General features: G+C 40.3%; 1 long non-coding RNA gene across 2 annotated transcripts; it reads right to left on the bottom strand.

The window, feature by feature from the left end:
- Positions 1–15216: 15216 nt before the first annotated feature.
- On the bottom strand, positions 15217–16024 carry LOC126764345 (uncharacterized). 2 transcript variants are annotated; one of them, XR_007667959.1, is made up of 4 exons: positions 15941–16024; positions 15771–15871; positions 15426–15623; positions 15217–15364 (listed from the first exon to the last, which is right to left on the bottom strand). It is a non-coding gene; the product is annotated as an uncharacterized LOC126764345 (long non-coding RNA). The 2 variants fall into 2 exon arrangements; XR_007667958.1 differs by having other exon boundaries at positions 15771–15829; positions 15941–16022.
- Between the last annotated feature and the right edge of the window lie 6690 nt (positions 16025–22714).

The following is a 22714-nucleotide window of genomic DNA, read 5'->3' as shown; positions in this document are numbered from 1 at the left end:
CTCGTACAGCTCATCGTTCCATCGAATGCGATATTCGCCGTGGCCAATGCGCAAAAGACCATAAATCTTTCGCAGAACCTTTCTCTCGAGAACTCGTAACGTCGACTCAGCGGTTGTTGTCATCGCCCAAGCCTCTGCACCATACAGCAGGACGGGAATTATGAGCGACTTATAGAGTTTAGCTTTTGTTCGTCGAGAGAGGACTTTACTTTTCAATTGCCTACTCAGTCCGAAGTAGCACCTGTTGGCAAGAGCAATCCTGCGTTGGATTTCCAGGCGGACATTGTTGGTGGTGTTAATGCTGGTTCCTAAATAGACGAAATTATCTACAACTTCAAAGTTATGACTGTCAACAGTGACGTGAGAGCCAAGTCGCGAATGCGACGACTGTTTGTTTGATGACAGGAGATATTTCGTCTTGCCCTCGTTCACTGCCAGACCCATTTTCTGTGCTTCCTTGTCCAGCCTGGAGAAAGCAGAACTAACGCACGGGGGTTGAGGCCGATGATATCAATATCTTCAGTCGAGCAATTGCTATTCGAACTTCTTCATGGTCGGGCAATGGAACGTCTGCTCCATCGTCATCGATTGGGGAATCGGGTTCGCCTTCTCCTGGCGTTGTGCGTTCACTGCCATTCAGAAGGCTGGAGAAGTGTTCCCTCCATAATTTAAGTATGCTCTGGGCATCGGTCACTAGATCACCTTTGGGGGTTCTACAAGAGTATGCTCCGGTCTTGAAACCTTCTGTAAGCCGCCGCACTTTTTAGTAGAATTTTCGAGCATTACCGCTGTCGGCCAGCTCATCAAGCTCTTCGTACTCATGCATTTCAGCCTCTTTCTTTTTCTGTCTACAAATGCGTCTTGCTTCCCTTTTCAACTCTCGGTATCTTTCCCATCCCGCACGTATTGTGGTCGATCGTAACGTTGTGAGGTAGGCAGCCTGTTTTCTATCCGCTGCGACACGGCACTCCTCGTCGTACCAGCTGTTCTTTTTCACTTCCCGAAAACCAATGGTTTCGGTTGCAGCTGTACTTAAGGAATTTGAAATGCCGTCCCACAGTTCCCTTATACCGAGTTGTTGACGAGTGCTCTCAGTGAGCAGGAGTGCAAGCCGAGTAGAAAATCGTTCGGTTGTCTGTTGTGATTGCAGCTTCTCGACGTCGAACCTTCCTTGTGTTTGTTGGCGTGCGTTTTTTGCTGCACAGAGGCGGGTGCGAATCTTGGCTGCAATAAGATAGTGGTCTGAGTCGATGTTAGGACCTCGGAGCGCACGCACATCTAAAACACTGGAGACGTGTCTTCCGTCTATCACAACATGATCGATCTGGTTGGTAGTTTTTCGATCCGGAGACAGCCAGGTAGCTTGATGAATCTTTTTATGGTGGAATCTAGTACTACAGATAACCATATTTCGGGCCCCGGCGAAGTCAATCAGCCTCAACCCATTTGGGGAAGTTTCGTCGTGGAGGCTGAATTTACCGACCGTAGTGCCAAAGATACATTCTTTGCCCACCTTGGCGTTAAAGTCGCCAAGCACGATTTTGACATCGTGGCGGGGGCAGCTCTCATAAGCGCGCTTCAAGCGCTCATAGAAGCATCTTTGGTCACCTCGTCCTTCTCTTCCGTCCGGAATGAATGATAGTACTCGGCGACGGAGTCTCTCTCCCACAACGAATCCAACACCAAACTTGCGCTCCTTTATATGGCCACTGTAGTAAATGTCACAAGGACCTATTCGTCTCTGTCCTTGTTCCGTCCATCGTCCATTTCTTTGACGGCGGTGATGTCTGCCTTTATTTTCGCGAGGACATCAACCAGCTGGGCAGCGGCACCTTCCCGATTAAGGGTCCGGACATTCCAGGTGCATGCCCTCAAATCGTAGTCCTTATTTCGTTTGCCATGGTCATCATCAAAAGGGGGGTCTCTCATCCGAGGCTTGTTGCTTCCTTTCATTGGGGGTGTTTTTTTTACGTGGCGGGTCCCAAACCCAGCGCACAGCCCTATGTAGGGGATGTTTCGCCTTCTCACATTAGCTTGCCTTCGAACGGATGTTCTTAGGCTACCCAGAGGACACTTGGTCAAAGATCGGAAGTAGTGAGCTGCTAGAGCCATGTGTAAAAGAATCGTTTCTGGCCACTGCCAAGTGAATGGCGATCAGAGAACTTTCCTCACTTGCGTGAACTTCTACACATGACTCCATTCTCCATCCTGAATTACTATTGTAAATTACCCGGGTGTTTCATTTAAAGAAGTGGGAGTGGTAAGTGTGTCAAAAGACAAAAGGCACTATTTGGAAAAAAAACATATATTCAAGCGGCAAAATAATCTGAAAGTGAAATAAAATATACAAAAATATAATAAAATAAAAGGTAAGGTGACATATACATACATACGCATATACAAAAACAAAAAAAAAATGGTCCGTGAGGTACACAACAAAAATTTTCAAGAAAAAAAGTAATAAATATAAAAAAGGTGCGGTGACACATACATACGAGTATATGTATATCAAACAACAGTTTGAAAAACGGACACGAAACGGTTCCGTGTGATGATCAAAATCCAAAAAAATTACAATAATAACAAAAAAAAGTAATTCGTGTGTCCAGTTATAAAAAAAAAGTAAAAAACGCATATAAATATACATATAATACAGTGTATAAAACCAAAAACCAAAAAAATATTCTTTATAAAAAAAAAAACAGCCACACGGGCGCGAAGCTTAATATACATGAATAAAATAGACTCTTTGTGAAAATTAAACATTAATAAATGTGAAAAAAAAATTAAAAAAGAATTAATTAAAAATAAAAATAATAAACCAAAAAGACCAACTAACGAAGGAAAGCCAACCAACGAGAGGGAAATTTACAACAACGAAACAAGCACCAAAAAGAAAAGGAAACGGACAGGAAGCAGATTGGACGCAGTGGCATAAACTGTCCCCCCCTTTTTTAATCGTATATAAAGCCCTCAAAGACCCTTGAAGCGGCACAAAGTGAGTGTATCGACTCCATCTATTATTTTAAATAATTTGTACTTATTTGCATATATGTATGTTGAAAGTTACAGTTGATCTCTCTAAAATCCTGTTAATACAATCCTGTTAATTTTAATAGAACGGTTGCTACCAAACTGTTCGAACTTACGGTTGACTTCCGGGAAACCGAAAACAGTTTGGTACATTACATATGTACATCCAAATATATGTATGAACAGTATATAGTATAATATATAATTATATATATACTGGCATATACATATCTGACAAAAGGCCTACTTATGCTTACATTTGTGTATCTAAACACATAACATTAAAAATCAAAAAAAAATAAATAAAAACAATTTCAAGTATTCACTTGACAACATTTTCCGGCAATACCCCTTATACTCAAAATAGTATAAGCGGGATTGCGCAAAAAGTAAGCTAGGGGAATTTAAAAGAGAAAAGAAAAATAACAAAACCAAATATACATATATGCACAAAAGTAACAACTTACATATGTACATACCTATTACATACCGAAACAAAGTGGGAAACAACATTAATGCAGCATACACCCACATGCATGTATAAACAGCATTATTAAAATTTTACATATTAACAAAAAGTACATACCTGCACTTCACCGATTTTTTATTCCCGCGTTATCCGTACGGCAAATAATATACACACATATGTACATACATACGGCATACAATTTGCCTATGTCGGTATATACAACGTACATAGGGTACAAAATTAAACTAAAATTTCATAACTTATCGAAAATACTTATAATAATTCGAAAAAATAAAGCTGTAAATGCGAAATTTTAATTTATTAAAAATTTTAAAATTTTCTAATTGAAAACAAAAAAATTTACGGTCAAAATAAAACAAGGTGCTACAAGCAAAAAAAGCTGAATGAAATTTCATATACTAAGTTCATTGCTGAGAGTGACAGTCCAATTCGATACTGCACTCGATCACCGATTTTCGGAGATTACATTGTTGCTTTAGAAAATAATATATACCAAATTTCGTGAATATATCTTGTCAAATGTGAAAGTTGTCCACACAAGAACTTGATTCCGATCGTTCAGTTTGTATGGAAGCTATATGCTATAGTTAACCGATCTGAAAAATTTCTTCGGAGATTACATTGTTGCCTTAGAAAATAACATATACCAAATTTCGTGAATATATCTTGTCAAATGTGAAAGTTGTCCACACAAGAACTTGATTCCGATCGTTCAGTTTGTATGGAAGCTATATGCTATAGTTAACCGATCGGAACAATTTCTTCGGAGATTACATTGTTGCCTTAGAAAATAATATATACCAAATTTCGTGAATATATCTTGTCAAATGTGAAAGTTGTCCATACAAGAACTTGATTCCGATCGTTCAGTTTGTATGGCAGCTGCATGCTATAGTTAACCGGTCGGAACAATTTCTTCGGAGATTACATTGTTGCTTTAGAAAATAACATATACCAAATTTCGTGAATATATCTTGTCAAATGTGAAAGTTGTCCACACAAGAACTTGATTCCGATCGTTCAGTTTGTATGGAAGCTATATGCTATAGTTAACCGATCTGAACAATTTCTTCGGAGATTACATTGTTGCCTTAGAAAATAATATATACCAAATTTCGTTAATATATTTTGTCAAATGTGAAAGTTGTCCATACAAGAACTTGATTCCGATCGTTCAGTTTGTATGGTAGCTATATGCTATAGTTAACCGATCTGAACAATTTCTTCGGAGATTACATTGTTGCCTCAGAAAATAATATATGTCAAATTTCGTGAATATATCTTGTCAGATGTGAAAGTTTTCCATACAAGAACTTGATTCCGATCGTTCAGTTTGTATGGTAGCTATATGTTATAGTGGTCCGATATCGGCCGTTCCGACAAATGAGCAGCTTCTTGAAGAGAAAATGATGTTTGAAAAATTTCAAAACGATATCTGAAAAACTGAGAAACTAGTTCGTATATATACAGACAGACGGACAGACGGACAGACAGACAGACGGACATGGGTAAATCGACTCAGCTCGACATACTGATCATTTATATATATACTTTATAGGGTCTCCGACGATTCCTTCTGGGTGTTACAAACTTCGTGACAAACTTAATATACCCTGTTCAGGGTATAAAAAGGCGAGCTAAAACCAGAATACGATAGGGTTTTAGAAGAATACCTCCATTTAGACCACATGGAGGAAGTCAGCCCTGGCGAAAAAATTATAAAAAGTAAATACTATTCATTTTACTTGATTCATCATGCAGTAATAAACCCAGACAAAAAAACCACAAAGGTAAGAGTTGTCTTTAATGCATCAAAATCCTCAAGTTCGGGGAATTCCCTAAATGACATTTTATTTACGGGACCCACGCTTCAGCCAGATTTAATGATCCTCATACTAAACTGGCGTATATACAAATACGTTTTCAATGGGGATGTCGACAAATAGTCGTACATAAAAGGGATCAAGAATTTCAGCGAATTATTTTGCGAAAATCTCCCAATAGTCCACTACGCGACTTTAAATTAAAAACAGTTACCTTCGGCGTAAACTGTGCCCCATACCTAGCCATTCGTACACTCCACGAACTGGCAGAAGACACAAAGTCAGAATTTCCTCTGGCAACACAAGTGTTGAAAACACAAACGTATGTAGACGACATTCTGTCTGGAAGCCACAGTCTTCCACAGGCATACGAGTCACTAGCACAAGTGACACAAGCGCTCAATACAGCAGGGTTTCCGTTGAAAAACGAACCACCCTAATATTTTAAAGGAGATAATCTAGTAGACACTAATTTCCTTAAATTCGAAAAGGAAAGCACAACCAAAACTTTGGGGATACAATGGAATGTGATATCTGACCAGTTTTCATACACTAATGAGTCAATATCCGCACTATCAGCTAATCTGAATGATATCTCACAGATACAAATCCCACGATGGATAAATTATGCCCCAGAGCTCAAAGTCGAGCTACATGGCTTCTGTGATGCCTCTGAAAAGGCACATTGTGCGCACAACAAAACAATACGTCTGCCACGACTGGAACTATGTGGTGCGCTACTGCTAGCCAAACTAGTATCCATGGTGCAAACGCAACTAAATATGGCAAAATATAAATTATGTCTCTGGTCTAATTCCGAAATTGTATTAGCCTGGTTAGAAAACTTCCAAATGCACGGAAGACGTATATTTCCAATCGAACGTCTCAAATCCTTGACCTAGTGGGATCAGCCACTTGGCGACAGGTGGCAGCGCTGACAATCCTGCCGATCTAGTTACAAGGGGGTGCAAGCCTCTGCACCTTGCAACCACCACTCTTTGGTGGAATGGTCCTCGATGGTTAATAGAATCCGCCGATTCTTGGCCACGATCACCCATGCGCAACATTATTGCCCCCGAAAGTCGAAAAACCGACTCCTTTCACACGACATTGGATGATACTGACATCCTTGAGCGATTTTCATCATACCACCGAGTACTCAGGGTAATCGCTTACATACATTCTCCCAGGACGATATATTGACGCACTTAGACCTAGAAAAGGCAAAGGTCGCTCTTATCACTTATACTCAGTCGCGTCACTTCAAATGAAAAAAGAGCTCACTCTTAATACTAAATCCATTTCTGGATACGAAAGGTCCTCATCGTACTAATGGTCGGCTTGCCAACTCGAGCCTGACATACAATGAACGCCATCCGCTAATAATACCAGAGAAGTCTCGACTTGCAACATTGCTACTCAAGTATATACACATACTAATGTTGCACGCGGAACATCGTCTAATGCAACATATAATCCGCCAAGAGTTCCATATTCCCCGACTTAAGCGACGCAGATTATGGCAGCACTTCCACCGGAACGCTGCAACTTCGCTTTGCCTTTCACTATTACAGGTGTCGATTTTGCTGGGCCTTTTCAGATAAAGGCGTGCATAGTAAGGTCTCCCACACTAATGAAGGGCTTTGTGGCTGTCTTTGTTTGTTTTACGACAAAAGCAGTGCACCTCGAGCTATGTACTAATCTGACAAAAGAGGCTTTTCTCGCGGCATTTGCTCGCTTCGTCGGACAACGCGGTTTTCAGTCCAAACTGAAGCGGAAATGGAAAAACTTTTATCGGGGCTCAAAGAGCCACAGCTAAACAGTTTGTGGACTTTATTAAACAAGTCTTCCCTGAGATTGTACAAAAGTACGCTCCCCAAGGCATTAATTGGCAATTCATCCCTCCAAGGGCTCCTCATATGGGTGGTCTATGCGAATCAGCTTCAAATCCCACTTAAAAAAGGTAGCTGGAAACTAAAAATTTAACAACTCTTTACTTTTACTTTACAACTCTATTAATTCGCATAGAAGCCGTTCTCAATTCACGGCCACTAACAACACTCTCGCAAGATCCCTCCGATCTCACAGCCCTAACTCCAGGGCACTTTCTCAAAGGAGCACCCATTCTGGCCACACCTGAGCCAGGCGTGGAGTCGCCATCCTTGTTAAATCGATGGGAGAGAATTAAAATTCTCCATCATAATTTCAGCCGCAGATGGAAAGAAGACTATTTAAAGGACCTCCACAAGAGGTATCGATGAAATGCGCCAAAGCTTGGAGATTGTGTACTTATTAACGATGATTGTCTTCCACCTACCGAGTGGCGACTTGCCAACATAGAAAAGCTCCATTGTGGTTCAGACGGTCACATCCGGGTAGTTGATCTCCGTACTCAAAGCGGAATACTAACCAGGCCGCTGGTTAAATTATGCTTTCTACCAACCGCGGATAATAACGAAAATCCGATACCAAATAATCCGAACATAATGCCGAAACGCAAATGAAAATAAAATCAATCAATCAATGAAAATAAATCAATAAAACCGCAACCCGCAAACCGTTAACAATAACAATAAAAATTACAGAAATGGTCGGTCATTACGACAACCCAGTCATGCCACATAACGTGGCACAATCGCACATTCCATTCATATACTACCAAGTATACTCAAATACCATTTTTTACAGAGATCAAGATGGACGCGGACATGCCTATTATCCCAACACCAACTGTTCGGTCGGCAACCAACGTAGCACGTACTGGGCCTACCCCTACGCCCCGCCCAACCAATGCTACTACATCGACAACAGCTTCTGGTAGTGTGGCTCACTTGTAGCCCCATCAACGCCATCCGCCCAAGCCGAGCCACGTCGCATACGATGCCCGCTATGTCGCCGGAAACACCGACTACAGCACTGTGAGCTCTTCAAAGAATTGTCACCGACGCAACGATTTATGCCACACGTGTGGCAGGCCAAACCACACGCTGCTGAACAGGACCTCACGACACGATGTAGGTCGGCCATCTGCCTCAAGCGGAGATAGACCAAGGCAAGCAAACCGGGCGGTACGTCGAACCACTACAGCCCGGCCTGAGCCCTATCAATGGCGTCCGCACCGCGTTGCACCAAGCGTAGGGATGGCTAGGGGGGCTGGGATGGCTAAATGAGATAAGCCCAAAATTGCCCTCAAATTACTTTATCAGCGAGACGCTGATACTTAAGAAGGGGGCAGTTAGGACTGTCAGCAATCACGCCGTTATTACGAACGGAAGTGATCGAAGCAAATAAGTAAATAACAACAACCGAAAATTGTAAATTTATGTCATGTAAGCAAAAATATATCTCTTATAAGAGAATATTGTATTTAGCTATGTAATAGCAAAATTATAACATAAAAAGCGGAATTAAATAGATCAACCAGGTTCAGTTGAATACGAGAATTCAAAGGGTTTTCATTCTTTACCAGGGACTGGTAAAATAGTAATAGCAATATTTTGTTATTTTGTTTTGTTTATTCCTTCTTTTTTTGAAGTAATAAAATTTGCAAATGATTCCTACATGAATTTTGAACACATGCTTATGATTTGAAATATAATTTTGGTATTTATGAATTGTATTGACTTTTAAAAGGTGCGTGGAGCCCCTACGCGCGGATGAAGTTATACTTCTTAGTGATATTCCAAGAAATGCATATCATTTTGTATGAAAGAAAACTAGAAAACTTAAATTCACATTTTATAAATTTATTATAATTTATTATCACCCCGAGCATGCCTTTGCCAACAAGTCGTCTTTTCGCGACGATGGCAAAAGCCAAAAATCATAAATTGCACAACTTTCTGGTGCTTCTCGCAAAAATCTGCGTCGATATGTATTCACGATCATACGTATACATACATACATATTTACGCATGTTTGTAGGCGAAGCTGCTACAGCGGCAAGGGGTGACAATCGGCGGCCATTACTTTACTTATGCCATAGAAATTCTATTGCTACGAATATGGAAATGACAACGAAATAATGCAAATATGCATATTTCTGAAGGTCATTAATTTCTTTGAAGAAATGAAAGGAATGAATGATCCTGAGAAGTATAGTCTTAACTTTTCAACGGCCAACGCAGAGCATTTCAACCAAAAGGATTTTATTCATTAAAATCACCACTCATAAAAGGGCACATAAAATAGTTGAGAATTCGCAGAAATGAAGGACAAAGGAAAGCAAAAGCAAAGGAGTATGAACAAGCATACAAACATACATATGCGCAGCAGCAGCAAGGAAAGAGGTAACAATCGGCGATCCATTGTATATTTCTTTCATGCATAACCAAACCATAATTAGGACAACGCAATTCAAGTGTCAATGGTGGTGTTGGTGGTAAGCGCTTCAAAAGTGACGACGAGCACGTAGGTTCGAATCCCAACAGAATTTATTTTAAATTGAATATGTCACCAACCAAAAATTGAAACATTGTTCTACAAAAACAACAACAGCATAAGCATGGCAACATTGTGTTGTTGGTAGAAAAGCCGAGCTGTGCCGAAAGAAACGAACCGATCGCCGTTTGTCACCGCTTCGCCTGCTGCTCGAACATCTTCGCAGACAAGTTTGCGTAGATTCATATTGAGCAAGGTTGCGCAACCTGAATCTATCGCAACCTTTTCCGAACTCGTATAATATATCGGGTGATTTTTTAAGAGCTTGATAACTTTTTTAAAAAAAAACGCATAAAATTTGCAAAATCTCATCGGTTCTTTATTTGAAACGTTAGATTGGTTCATGACATTTACTTTTTGAAGATAATTTCATTTAAATGTTGACCGCGGCTGCGTCTTAGGTGGTCCATTCGGAAAGTCCAATTTTGGGCAACTTTTTCGAGCATTTCGGCCGGAATAGCCCGAATTTCTTCGGAAATGTTGTCTTCCAAAGCTGGAATAGTTGCTGGCTTATTTCTGTAGACTTTAGACTTGACGTAGCCCCACAAAAAATAGTCTAAAGGCGTTAAATCGCATGATCTTGGTGGCCAACTTACGGGTCCATTTCTTGAGATGAATTGTTCTCCGAAGTTTTCCCTCAAAATGGCCATAGAATCGCGAGCTGTGTGGCATGTAGCGCCATCTTGTTGAAACCACATGTCAACCAAGTTCAGTTCTTCCATTTTTGGCAACAAAAAGTTTGTTAGCATCGAACGATAGCGATCGCCATTCACCGTAACGTTGCGTCCAACAGCATCTTTGAAAAAATACGGTCCAATGATTCCACCAGCGTACAAACCACACCAAACAGTGCATTTTTCGGGATGCATGGGCAGTTGGCCACCAAGATCATGCGATTTAACGCCTTTAGACTATTTTTTGTGGGGCTACGTCAAGTCTAAAGTCTACAGAAATAAGCCAGCAACTATTCCAGCTTTGGAAGACAACATTTCCGAAGAAATTCGGGCTATTCCGGCCGAAATGCTCGAAAAAGTTGCCCAAAATTGGACTTTCCGAATGGACCACCTAAGACGCAGCCGCGGTCAACATTTAAATGAAATTATCTTCAAAAAGTAAATGTCATGAACCAATCTAACGTTTCAAATAAAGAACCGATGAGATTTTGCAAATTTTATGCGTTTTTTTTTAAAAAAAGTTATCAAGCTCTTAAAAAATCACCCGATATAAGTATAACTTCAAAAAGTATCTTATGCCCGTCCCCTGGTTCTGAGCTACCTCTCCACCAATTTTCAGCCAAATCGGTTTAGCCGTTCTTGAGTTAAGAATAGTGTAATTAACACGACTTTCTTTTACACATATAGATTGAACACGTTTATAAGTATACATTTGTTGACATAAAAAAGAGATCGAGGGACTTAAGGTTGAGTTTATTATCTTATAAATGAAACATGTAGGGGCGACTTTTTAAGCTAAAAAAAGCTGAAGCAAAAGAAAAAAGAAACAAAACCAAAATCAATACAACTTTACAATTCGGTTAGTGTTTTTTGGGAAATTTTTCGTTATTTTAAAACTGCGGATTCGACGCCAAAACAGGATCTTAAGTATCACAGCAGTTAGAAATTTCAATACGAAAGTGGGGGCCAATTTAAGCGCACTTGTTAAATCGAGGGAAAATAGCTACAAATTTTCGGCAGAATTCCGGATTATGTGTTGTATTACATTACAGACTTTAACATCAATGATAATTTTAATATTGTATTGGGGCATCCACAATTCCACAAATGCCAAAAAATCGATATGTCATTTCTGTCAAATATGCCAGCAGTCTAAGTCTTACTCCCGAAGTACATAGCACATTATGCCAAACTGAAGAAGACATAACATTAATCGATTCAGTCGTTCAAAAATTCCGGGGTCTGGAGGAATTTCTTTCAGAAACAAATACAACTGAAGTATTAGCTTCAGGAAGGCTTCAAACAGAAGGCCTTTTAAAATTGACCGGAAGTTGCTCTGTCACTCCTATGAAACCGCAGTTCGGCAGTTTCAGGGCCTGGAGAGGAGAAAATTTAAACATCTAGAACTTCGTAAAATGTATCTGGACTGAACGGTTCTCATACTCATGAATGAGTATAAAGCGTTGGGCCACATGTGCTCAAAAAATAATACGATCCCAACTGAGCCACACTCTATCATTTTGCATCAGTGCGTTTTGAGACCCGAAAGCACAACAACTGAATTACTATCCAACTAGAATTGTATTCAACCCTGCTACGTTTTCGCTTATATAAGAACGCTTTAACAGCCACTAAAATGAATGCAAAAACTGATTTAAAACACAACGCTACTCGCAATCTTGCAAAAACCCAATCCGTGTTTCTTGAATACTCGTTTATGTCGCTTTCATTCAAATTAATCCGAGTAGGAGCACGCCTATTAACTGCATCTTTCCCATACAATTCCGAATTCCCATTATTGTTAAATTAATAATCACTTATTTACGATTCCTATACTTTCGAAATCACCATGCAATGGCAAAAGCGTTGGTTGCGCTTGTTTGAAAACGCATATGGCTAATAATGCCACAGAAGCGCGCAGTAGAACCGTACGAAACTGTACACACTGTTTTCAGTACAAGCCCAAGTTGCGACCCTTCTTATATATGGCGTACATATTTCTGGTCGAATATATATAACTTTAAAAATATGGTCACTGGACCAACCGGGAAATCTTATATCGCAGTTTTCGGTTGCCTTATTTCAAAAACAGTACATTTGAAATTAGTTTCGAGCTTAACTATTATATCTTATATTTTCTCCATTAAAAAGTTCATTGGTCGCTGAGGGATGCCCCAGAAAATATTCAGTGACAACGCAAACAACTTCGTTGGTGCCGACCACAAGCTGAAGGAGGCGTTTTTAGCACAAGCTCCATACTTGATAGGATTCACCGCCGAAGAAGGGTTCAGCTTCGGCTTCATATGCCCTAGCACCTTTGGACCAGGACCCTAACGACAGAGAAGTATTAACTCCAACACAACTCCTAATCGATTGCTCTTTTCGAGCACAAGTGCCAATGGACCTAATTCTTTGCTGCAATAGATGGCAACTTGCTTGTGGTCTCAAGCAGTGTTTTTGGCAGCAACATTTTTGGCAAATGGCTGCACCCGAAATGCAATCTGCAGCACGGCGAACTCATACCTCATACACGAAGACAACTCACTACCGCAGCAGTGGATACTAGGACGAGCCGCCTCAACCGTATAAAGGCAATGTAAGCTGCAGCCTACCGACGTTGAAGGATTATCTTAACAAGGTGGCCGCTGTTGTGTCAAGCGACATCCTCTCTAATAAAATACTAGATATTTTAAACATAATACTGAATTAATTTAAATGAATAGGATTTCCTAATATTATTATTTCAAATACATACCCTAATATTTTATTATAATTTAACGGAATGAATTCTACTTACCTCTTTTTGTGAATACATACTCATACAGTCATACAAGTATTGTTACAATCACGACCGTACGTGGTTTTGTTATATTATTTTCGGCTCATGCTTTTTGGCGCATGCCAAGTTAGTTTATCCATCACAAAAATAATTCAGACTTTTTACGAACTGTGCTTTCTAAAATATCATTGTAAGTGATTTGTGTTGAATACAGGATGAAAGTAATAGGACTGATTTTCTTCCGCCGCGGCTGTGCTTCGGAGCGTGCGCGCACCGACTGGATTCGGTAGAGGGCGTTCCTAGCTAACGAAGGACCGACTGGTCAGTTGTCTCCGAGCACCTGGAGTGTCTGAGCAAAAATTTTCGCGGGACCTGTTTATGTAAGTGGTGCAGGCCGAAAATGTAGCGTTCGTTAGAGCAGAGGTACGCTATTAAATTCTATGTTAAACTTGGTAAATCTACGACAGACACATTTGATATAATCCAGCGGGCTTACCCAGATGTTGCTTTAGCAAGAAGTGGTGTGCTTCGGTGACATCAGTCCTTTTTAGATGGCCGGGAAGAGGTCACTCATGAAGACCGTGCTGGGAGACCTGCAACTTCGACAAACATCGACAATGTGAGGCGTGTGCGCAAAATTCTGAACCCAGACAAAACATCCCATCAGCCCAGACGTGAACCCCCCCCGGACTTTTTGGTTTATTTGGTTTCAGAGGGTATCCAAGCAGCATGCTCTCCTAGACACCTCTAAGAAAGCCTCTCCAAAAACCTATTCATAATATTTTTTTTTTCATTGAGTTATAAAATTCATAAGAAATAAAAAATTTTCCCAAAAATAATCAAACTTTAACTGTTAATATCTTTTAAACGGTTGGTTTACGAAAAAATCATAATAGACCTTTTTTGTAGAGCATTCAATTTTCTACAAAATCTAAGGAACAAGATATTTTTTCAAGTAGTTGGAAGCGAGATATAAATTTTTCTATCTGATAATAAGAAAAAATAGAAAACTGTATGTAGGAGAACCTTCCCGTTACAATTAAAAACTCTTGTTTGGAGAGGCTTTCTTAGAGGTGTCTAGAAACCTATTTTTCCGAGTACCAAACGAAAAAAAAAAATTTTGTTTTTGAATCACTCAAATGTATATACATAAACATAGTCATGCATTTACATGCAATGCACAACTAATAATAAAAAAAAGGCATGGGGACACAAGTCAGAAATTTACAGATGAGATAACATTAAACGCACACACACACACACATGTATTAAATTGTACACTTGAAAACAACCCCATCCCACTTAGAACAGTGACGGTCATGTTACCTAGTGACATGCCTGTAATGCGTGCCGGTTAAATTGTCACTTTTTCCTATCATGTTCTTAAGGGCGAATCAAAAAAGCTCCCAAAACTTTTGTATACATGTGATCTTGTATCACCTTCTCGCTCACATATTTTCTGCTGTAATAAAACTATATCCTTCTTTCTCACACTTTCATTAAATTTGGTATAAATCAACAAAACTGCTTTCAGGAAAGCGTCGCTTGTCATTCCTTCAACCTACAGTTCGAAACTCAAAAATATAAAGATTTTTTTATAAAATATTTTTTTTATTAATTTTAATAATAAAATAATTTTATTTAGATTTACATAAAATTATTTTCGTTCATCTTCAAATTTTTTTTAATAATATAAAAATTATTTCAATAAATTATTATATAGATACAAAAATAATATATGTATACATATACATATGTATGTCTAAAAACTTATTACAATGTTATCATTCTTTAGCTTTTCGCTTTCTATATTTTTTTTGCTTAAATTTTGGGTGGCTCATTTCGATGGACATCCGCATTTGTTGCTCGAAATTTACAAGTCCACAATTGATGAAAGAATCTATAAAAAATGTAATGAAAAATCAATTTAAAATACATATTTTTACGTAAATATGTATGTATAAAATTTACCATATAATATGTTGGACAACAGAAACTTTGATATGGGTTGCTTGCCTCCCCTACCGTCCCAGTTACACAAAATCAGGAATTCGTCAGTGTACAGATGCCGCAACACATCACATACACTATCGGAACTGCCTTTCATCCTTAAAACAAACTGTTTCTGTAATTTGAAAATATTATGCAAAATAAATATTGTTTATTGAAGAAATCGTATACATTACCAACCGTTGCTGTAGCAAATTCTTCGCATTTAAGTTTTTCTTCCATTTCCAAAGCTGCAGCTAGTGTTGTTAATGGTAGGGTGGAAGCAATTTCTGTTTGTGTGTTGTCGATTTCTTCGCCAGTCAGTCGGCATACTGATTGGTGAACTTTTCGAATTAGCACCTTACATTTACGGACGGTTTTTTGTTGGGCCATTTCTTCGCCTTTTTGAATTATCTGAAAAGAGAACAAGTTCAGTTAGAGAATACTTAAATAATGCCTAAACAACAATATCTAAACAATACGTTTTTTTGTATTGATGAATACTTATAGAACTATAAAAACTTTTATGGACATAAATTTACATTTTCTTTCAAAAAGCTGTCCATCTTCCTTTCCATATGATCAACTCTTGAAGACAATTCTTGTAGTTGGGTGGAAATAGTTTTTAACATGTTAAAAACATCTGAAAAAGGTGTAAACATAATAAAGTAAAAATATTTAAGAAATGCATTTAAACAATATATTGGATTACCATTTCCATCCACAGGCAAATTGTTTCCTTGTTGCTTTGAAAAGCTTGCCTCTGAATTGTAGCAACCAGAAATGTAGAATTTCTTCCGTTTAAATGTCAATTGTTCTAAATACAAATGCGTAAAAATAAATTGAAAACTGAAATGACAATTTTACATGTACCTTTTACGGGAGTCGAAGTCGTTGTTGGGCATTCCTCCAAATAGGTTTCATCAAAAAGCGCTGGTGAATCCATCTGATTAAGAAATAAAATTATTTTTTTAAATAACTTAACATACTATAATAAAATACCGTCGAGACAATGCAATAATTACAGTAAAAAATACACTTAGGTTAAAGGCCTTTTTTTCCTGACTCATAGGTACATGCACTAAATGTATTTTTCTTCATATTGAATTATTATTTTCTCTACTCACCTTTTTTCCAAATATAATAGACACAAATAGTTCACAAATTTAACGAAACACAATTAGAATAGATTTAAATATTTATTTTAAATAATTTTACATAAATATGCACAAGCACAAATCTGCACAATATCGACGCGTTTGTAACCGAATTTTTGTTTTCTTCGAATTCAATTTGTCACAACGAACAAGCAAACGTCAAATTCACGGTATCATGCTGTACGCTTTCACATCCTTCTTCTTCTTAATTGGCGTAGACACCGCTTACGCGATTATAGCCGAGTTAACAACAGCGCGCCAGTCGTTTCTTCTTTTCGCTACGTGGCGCCAATTGGATATTCCAAGCGAAGCCAGGTCCTTCTCCACTTGGTCCTTCCAACGGAGTGGAGGTCTTCCTCTTCCTCTGCTTCCCCCGGCGGGTACTGCGTCGAATACTTTCAGAGCTGGAGTGTTTTCATCCATTCAGTCGACATGACCTAGCCAGCGTAGCCGCTGTCTTTTAATTCGCTGAACTATGTCAATGTCGTCGTATATCTCGTACAGCTCATCGTTCCATCGAATGCGATATTCGCCGTGGCCAATGCGCAAAGGACCATAAATCTTTCGCAGAATTTTTCTCTCGAAAACTCGTAACGTCGACTCATCGGTTGCTGTCATCGCCCAAGCCTCTGCACCATATAGCAGGACGGGAATTATGAGGGACTTATAGAGTTTAGTTTTTGTTCGTCGAGAGAGGACTTTACTTTTCAATTGCCTACTCAGTCCGAAGTAGCACCTGTTGGCAAGAGCAATCCTGCGTTGGATTTCCAGGCTGACATTGTTCGTGGTGTTAATACTGGTTCCTAAGTAGACGAAATTATCTACAACTTCAAAGTTATGACTGTCAACAGTGACGTGAGAGCCAAGTCGCGAGTGCGACGACTGTTTGTTTGATGACAGGAGATATTTCGTTTTGCCCTCGTTCACTGCCAGACCCATTTTCTGTGCTTCCTTGTCCAGCCTGGAGAAAGCAGAACTAACGGCGCGGGTGTTGAGGCCGATGATATCAATATCGTCGGCATACGCCAGCAGCTGTACACTCTTATAGAAGATGGTACCTTCTCTGTTTAGTTCTGCAGCTCGAACTATTTTCTCCAGAAGCAGGTTGAAGAAGTCACACGATAGGGAGTCGCCTTGTCTGAAACCTCGTTTGGTATCGAACGGCTCGGAGAGGTCCTTCCCGATCCTGACGGAGCTTTTCGTGTTGCTCAGCGTCAACTTACACAGCCGTATTAGTTTTGCGGGGATACCAAATTCAGACATCGCGGCATAAAGGCAGCTCCTTTTCGTGCTGTCGAAAGCAGCTTTGAAATCGACAAAGAGGTGGTGTGTGTCGATTCTCCTTTCACGGGTCTTTTCCAAGATTTGGCGCATGGTGAATATCTGGTCGGTTGTTGATTTTCCAGGTCTGAAGCCACACTGATAAGGTCCAATCAGTTTGTTGACGGTGGGCTTTAATCTTTCACACAATACGCTCGATAGAACCTTATATGCGATGTTCAGGAGGCTAATCCCACGGTAGTTGGCGCAGATTGTGGGGTCTCCTTTTTTATGGATTGGGCATAGCACACTTAAATTCCAATCGTTGGGCATGCTTTCGTCCGACCATATTTTACAAAGAAGCTGATGCATGCACCCTATTAGTTCTTCGCCGCCGTGTTTGAATAGCTCGGCCGGTAGTCCGTCGGCCCCTGCCGCTTTGTTGTTTTTGAGGCGGGCAATTGCTATTCGAACTTCTTCATGGTCGGGTAATGGAACGTCTGCTCCATCGTCATCGATTGGGGAATCGGGTTCTTCTTCTCCTGGTGTTGTGCGTTCACTGCCATTCAGCAGGCTGGAGAAGTGTTCCCTCCATAATTTAAGTATGCTCTGGGCATCAGTGACTAGATCACCTTTGGGGGTTCTACAAGAGTATGCTCCGGTCTTGAAACCTTCTGTAAGCCGCCGCATTTTTTCGTAGAATTTTCGAGCATTACCCCTGTCGGCCAGCTTATCAAGCTCTTCGTACTCACGCATTTCGGCCTCTTTCTTCTTCTGTCTGCAAATGCGTCTCGCTTCCCTCTTCAACTCTCGGTATCTATCCCATCCCGCACGTGTAGTGGTCGATCGTAACGTTGCGAGGTAGGCAGCCTGTTTTCTCTCCGCTGCGACACGGCACTCCTCGTCGTACCAGCTGTTCTTTTGCTCTTTCCGAAAACCAATGGTTTCGGTTGCAGCTGTACGTAAGGAATTTGAAATGCCGTCCCACAGTTCCCTTATACCGAGTTGTTGACGAGTGCTCTCAGAGAGCAGGAGTGCAAGCCGAGTAGAAAATCGTTCGGCTGTCTGTTGTGATTGCAGCTTCTCGACGTCGAACCTTCCTTGTGTTTGTTGACGTGCGTTTTTTGCTGCACAGAGGCGGGTGCGTATCTTGGCTGCAACAAGATAGTGATCCGAGTCGATGTTAGGACCTCGGAGCGCACGCACATCTAAAACACTGGAGACGTGTCTTCCATCTATCACAACATGATCGATCTGGTTGGTAGTTTTTCGATCCGGAGACTGCCAGGTAGCTTGATGTATCTTCTTGTGCTGGAATCTAGTACCACAGATAACCATATTTCGGGCCCCGGCGAAGTCGATCAGCCTCAGCCCATTTGGGGATGTTTCGTCGTGGAGGCTGAATTTACCGACCGTAGTGCCAAATATACCTTCTTTGCCCACCCTGGCGTTAAAGTCGCCAAGCACGATTTTGACATCGTGGCGGGGGCAGCTCTCATAAGCGCGCTCCAAGCGCTCATAGAAGGCATCTTTGGTCACATCGTCCTTCTCTTCCGTCGGGGCGTGGGCGCAAATCAGCGATATGTTGAAGAACCTCGCTTTGATGCGGATTGTGGCTAGACGTTCATTCACCGGAGTGAATGATAGTACTCGGCGACGGAGTCTCTCTCCCACCACGAATCCAACACCAAACTTGCGCTCCTTTATATGGCCACTGTAGTAAATGTCACAAGGACCTACTCTTCTCTGTCCTTGTCCCGTCCATCGCATTTCTTGGACGGCGGTGATGTCAGCCTTTATTTTCGCGAGGACATCAACCAGCTGGGCAGCGGCACCTTCCCAATTAAGGGTCCGGACATTCCAGGTGCATGCCCTTATTTCGTAGTCCTTATTTATTTCGTTTGCCATGGTCGTCATCAAAAGGGGGGTTTCTCTTCCGAGGCTGTCGCTTTCTTTTCATTGGGGGTGTTTTTTACGTGGCGGGTCCCAAACCCAGCGCACAACCCTAAGCAGGGGATGTTTCGCCTTCTCACATTAGCTCGCCTTCGAACGGATGTTCTTAGGCTACCCAGAGGATACTTGGTCAAAGACCGGAAGTTGTGAGCTGCTTGAGCCATGTGTAAAAGAATCGTTTCTGGCCACTCCCAAGTGAATGGCGATCAGAGAACTTTCCTCACTTGCGTGAACTTCTACACATGACTCCATCCTCCATCCTCCGCTTTCACATCCACCGTTTTCAATAAGCGGTGACAGCTAAAAAATTTGTTTGTCTTCTTTTGTTTTATTTTTGCTTAACATCTGTTGAGTGAAGAGCTTATAATATAAAACAAACAAAAGACACAATAGATTGACTTCTTACTCATTTCAAAGATTTGTGAGGGAGTGTTAGTGACAAGTAAAAATTGTGTAAAAGTATTGGAGTTTCGGTCACGCAAGTTTTGCTGGGCAAGTTTTGCTGGGACGCGTGCCGGTTTAATTGTCACTTTTTCCTATCACGTTCTTAAGGGCGAATCAAAAAAGCTCCCAAAACTTTTGTATACATGTGATCTTTTATCACCTTCTCGCTCACATATTTTCTGCTGTAATAAAACTATATTCTCTTTCTCACACTTTCATTAAATTTGGTATAAGTCAACAAAACTGCTTTCAGGAAAGCGTGACGCTGCATTCTGTAATAGCCTAGTGGGTAAACCACTCGCTTGTCATTCCTTCAACCTAAAGTTCGAAAACCTAAAATATAAAGATTTTTTTTTTTTATAAAATATATTTTTTTATTAATTTTATTTAAATTTACATTTAATTCATTTCCTTCATCTTTTGACATTTTTTTTTTAATAATATAAAAATTATTTCAATAAATTATTATATAGATAGAAAAATAATATATGTATACATATACATATATCTAAAAAAATTTTACAATATTATCATTCTTCAACTTTTCGCTTCATATATTTTTTTTGCTTAAATCTATGGTGACTCATTTCGATGGACTTCCGCATTTGTTGCTCGAAATTGCAAGTCCACAAGTGATGAAAGAATCTATAAAAAATTAAATGGAAAATCAATTTAAAATACATCTATTTAGGTAAATACACTAGTCGGCACAATTATTTTGACGAAACTCTTTTTGACTAGTGAACTTAGCATTGCTTGAAATCGTCAAATAACGGTGCGAAAATGAGGCTCAAAACAAAGAATCTATTTTTAGCTATGTGCATGACAAATTTTATTTCGTTCAGCTTTTGCATTCTCTTTCTGCTGATAAGAATGCATGCAGACATCGGCTTTTTGCGTGGCACAAGTATTTTGACAGCATCTTTATGGAAATATTTTCACACTTTTAAGCACGCGAGAATTAAAGAACTTATGTGTTTAATTTTGAGCAATATTAAACGTTGTTATTAAAATAGAAAGTTATTAAAAATTATTAAATTACATGGGTAAAACGGCTGAGCTAAGTTTGGTTACCAGATCCTATGTATGTAGATATGTATGTATGTATTAAATGTACCATATAATATGTCGGACAACAGAAATTTTTATAGGGGTTGCTTGCCTCCCCTACCGTCCCAGTTACACAAAATCAGGAACTCGTCAGTGTACAGATGCCGCAACACATCACATACATGGTAGGAACTGCCTTTCATCCTTAAAACAAACTGTTTCTGTAATTTGAAAATATTATGCAAAATAAATATTGTTTATTGAAGATATTGTATACATTACTAACCGTTGCTGTAACAAATTCTTCGCATTTAAGTTTTTCTTCCATTTCCAAAGCTGCAGCTAGTGTTGTCAATGGTAGAGTAGAAGCGATTTCTGTTTGTGTGTTGTCGATTTCTTCGCCAGTCAGTCGGCATACTGATTGGTGAACTTTTCGAATTAGTACCCTACATTCGCGGACGGTTTTTTTTTGAGCCATTTCTTCGCTTTTGAACAACTCGGTATAAGGGAACTGTTGGACGGCATTTCAAACTCCTTACGTACAGCTGCAACCGAAACCATAGGTTTTCGGAAAGTGAAAAAGAACAGCTGGTACGATAAGGAGTGCCGTCTCGCAGCGGAGAGAAAACAGACTGTCTACCTCGCAACGTTCCGATCGACCAAAACACGCGCGGGTTGGGATAGATGCCGAGAGTTGAAGAGGGAAGCAAGACGCATCTGCAGACAGAAAAAGAAAGAGGCCGAAATGAGTGAGTACGAAAAGCTTGATAAGCTGGCCGACAGGGGTAATGCTCGAAAATTCTACGAACAAATGCGGCGGCTTACAGAAGGTTTCAAAACCGGAGCATACTCTTGTAGAACCCCCAAAGGTGATCTAGTCACCGATGCCCAGAGCATAGTTAAATTATGGAGGGAACACTTCTCCAGCCTGCTGAATGGCAGTGAACGCACAACGCCAGGAGAAGGAGAACCCGATTCCCCAATCGATGACGATGGAGCAGACGTTCCGTTGCCCGACCATGCAGAAGTTCGAATAGCAATTACCCGCCTGAAGAACAACAAAGCGGCGGGAGCCGATGGATTACCGGCCGAGCTATTCAAACACGGCGGCGAAGAACTGATAAGGAGCATGCATCAGCTTCTTTGTAAAATATGGTCGGACGAAAGCATGCCCAACGATTGGAATTTAAGTGTGCTCTGCCCAATCCATAAAAAAGGAGACCCCACAATTTGCGCCAACTGCCGTGGGATTAGCCCCCTCAACATCGCATATAATGTTCTATCGAGCGTATTGTGTGAAAGATTAAAGCCCACCGTCAACAAACTGATTGGACCTTATCAGTGTGGCTTCAGACCTGGAAAATCAACAACCGACCAGATATTCACCATGCGCTTAATCATGGAAAAGACCCGTGAAAAAAAAATCGACACACACCACCTCTTTGTCGATTTCAAAGCTGCTTTCGACAGCAGGAAAAGGAGCTGCCTTTATGGCGCGATGTCTGAATTTGGTATACCTGCAAAACTAATACGGCTGTGTAAGCTGACGTTGAGCAACACCAAAAGCTCCGTCAGAATCGGGAAGGACCTCTCCGAGCCGTTCGATACCAAACGAGGTTTCA

This window comes from Bactrocera neohumeralis, unplaced genomic scaffold (assembly GCF_024586455.1).
Source record: "Bactrocera neohumeralis isolate Rockhampton unplaced genomic scaffold, APGP_CSIRO_Bneo_wtdbg2-racon-allhic-juicebox.fasta_v2 cluster09, whole genome shotgun sequence".
NCBI classification, from domain to species: Eukaryota; Metazoa; Arthropoda; class Insecta; order Diptera; family Tephritidae; genus Bactrocera; species Bactrocera neohumeralis.
This window is presented reverse-complemented; position numbering and strand designations above follow the sequence as displayed.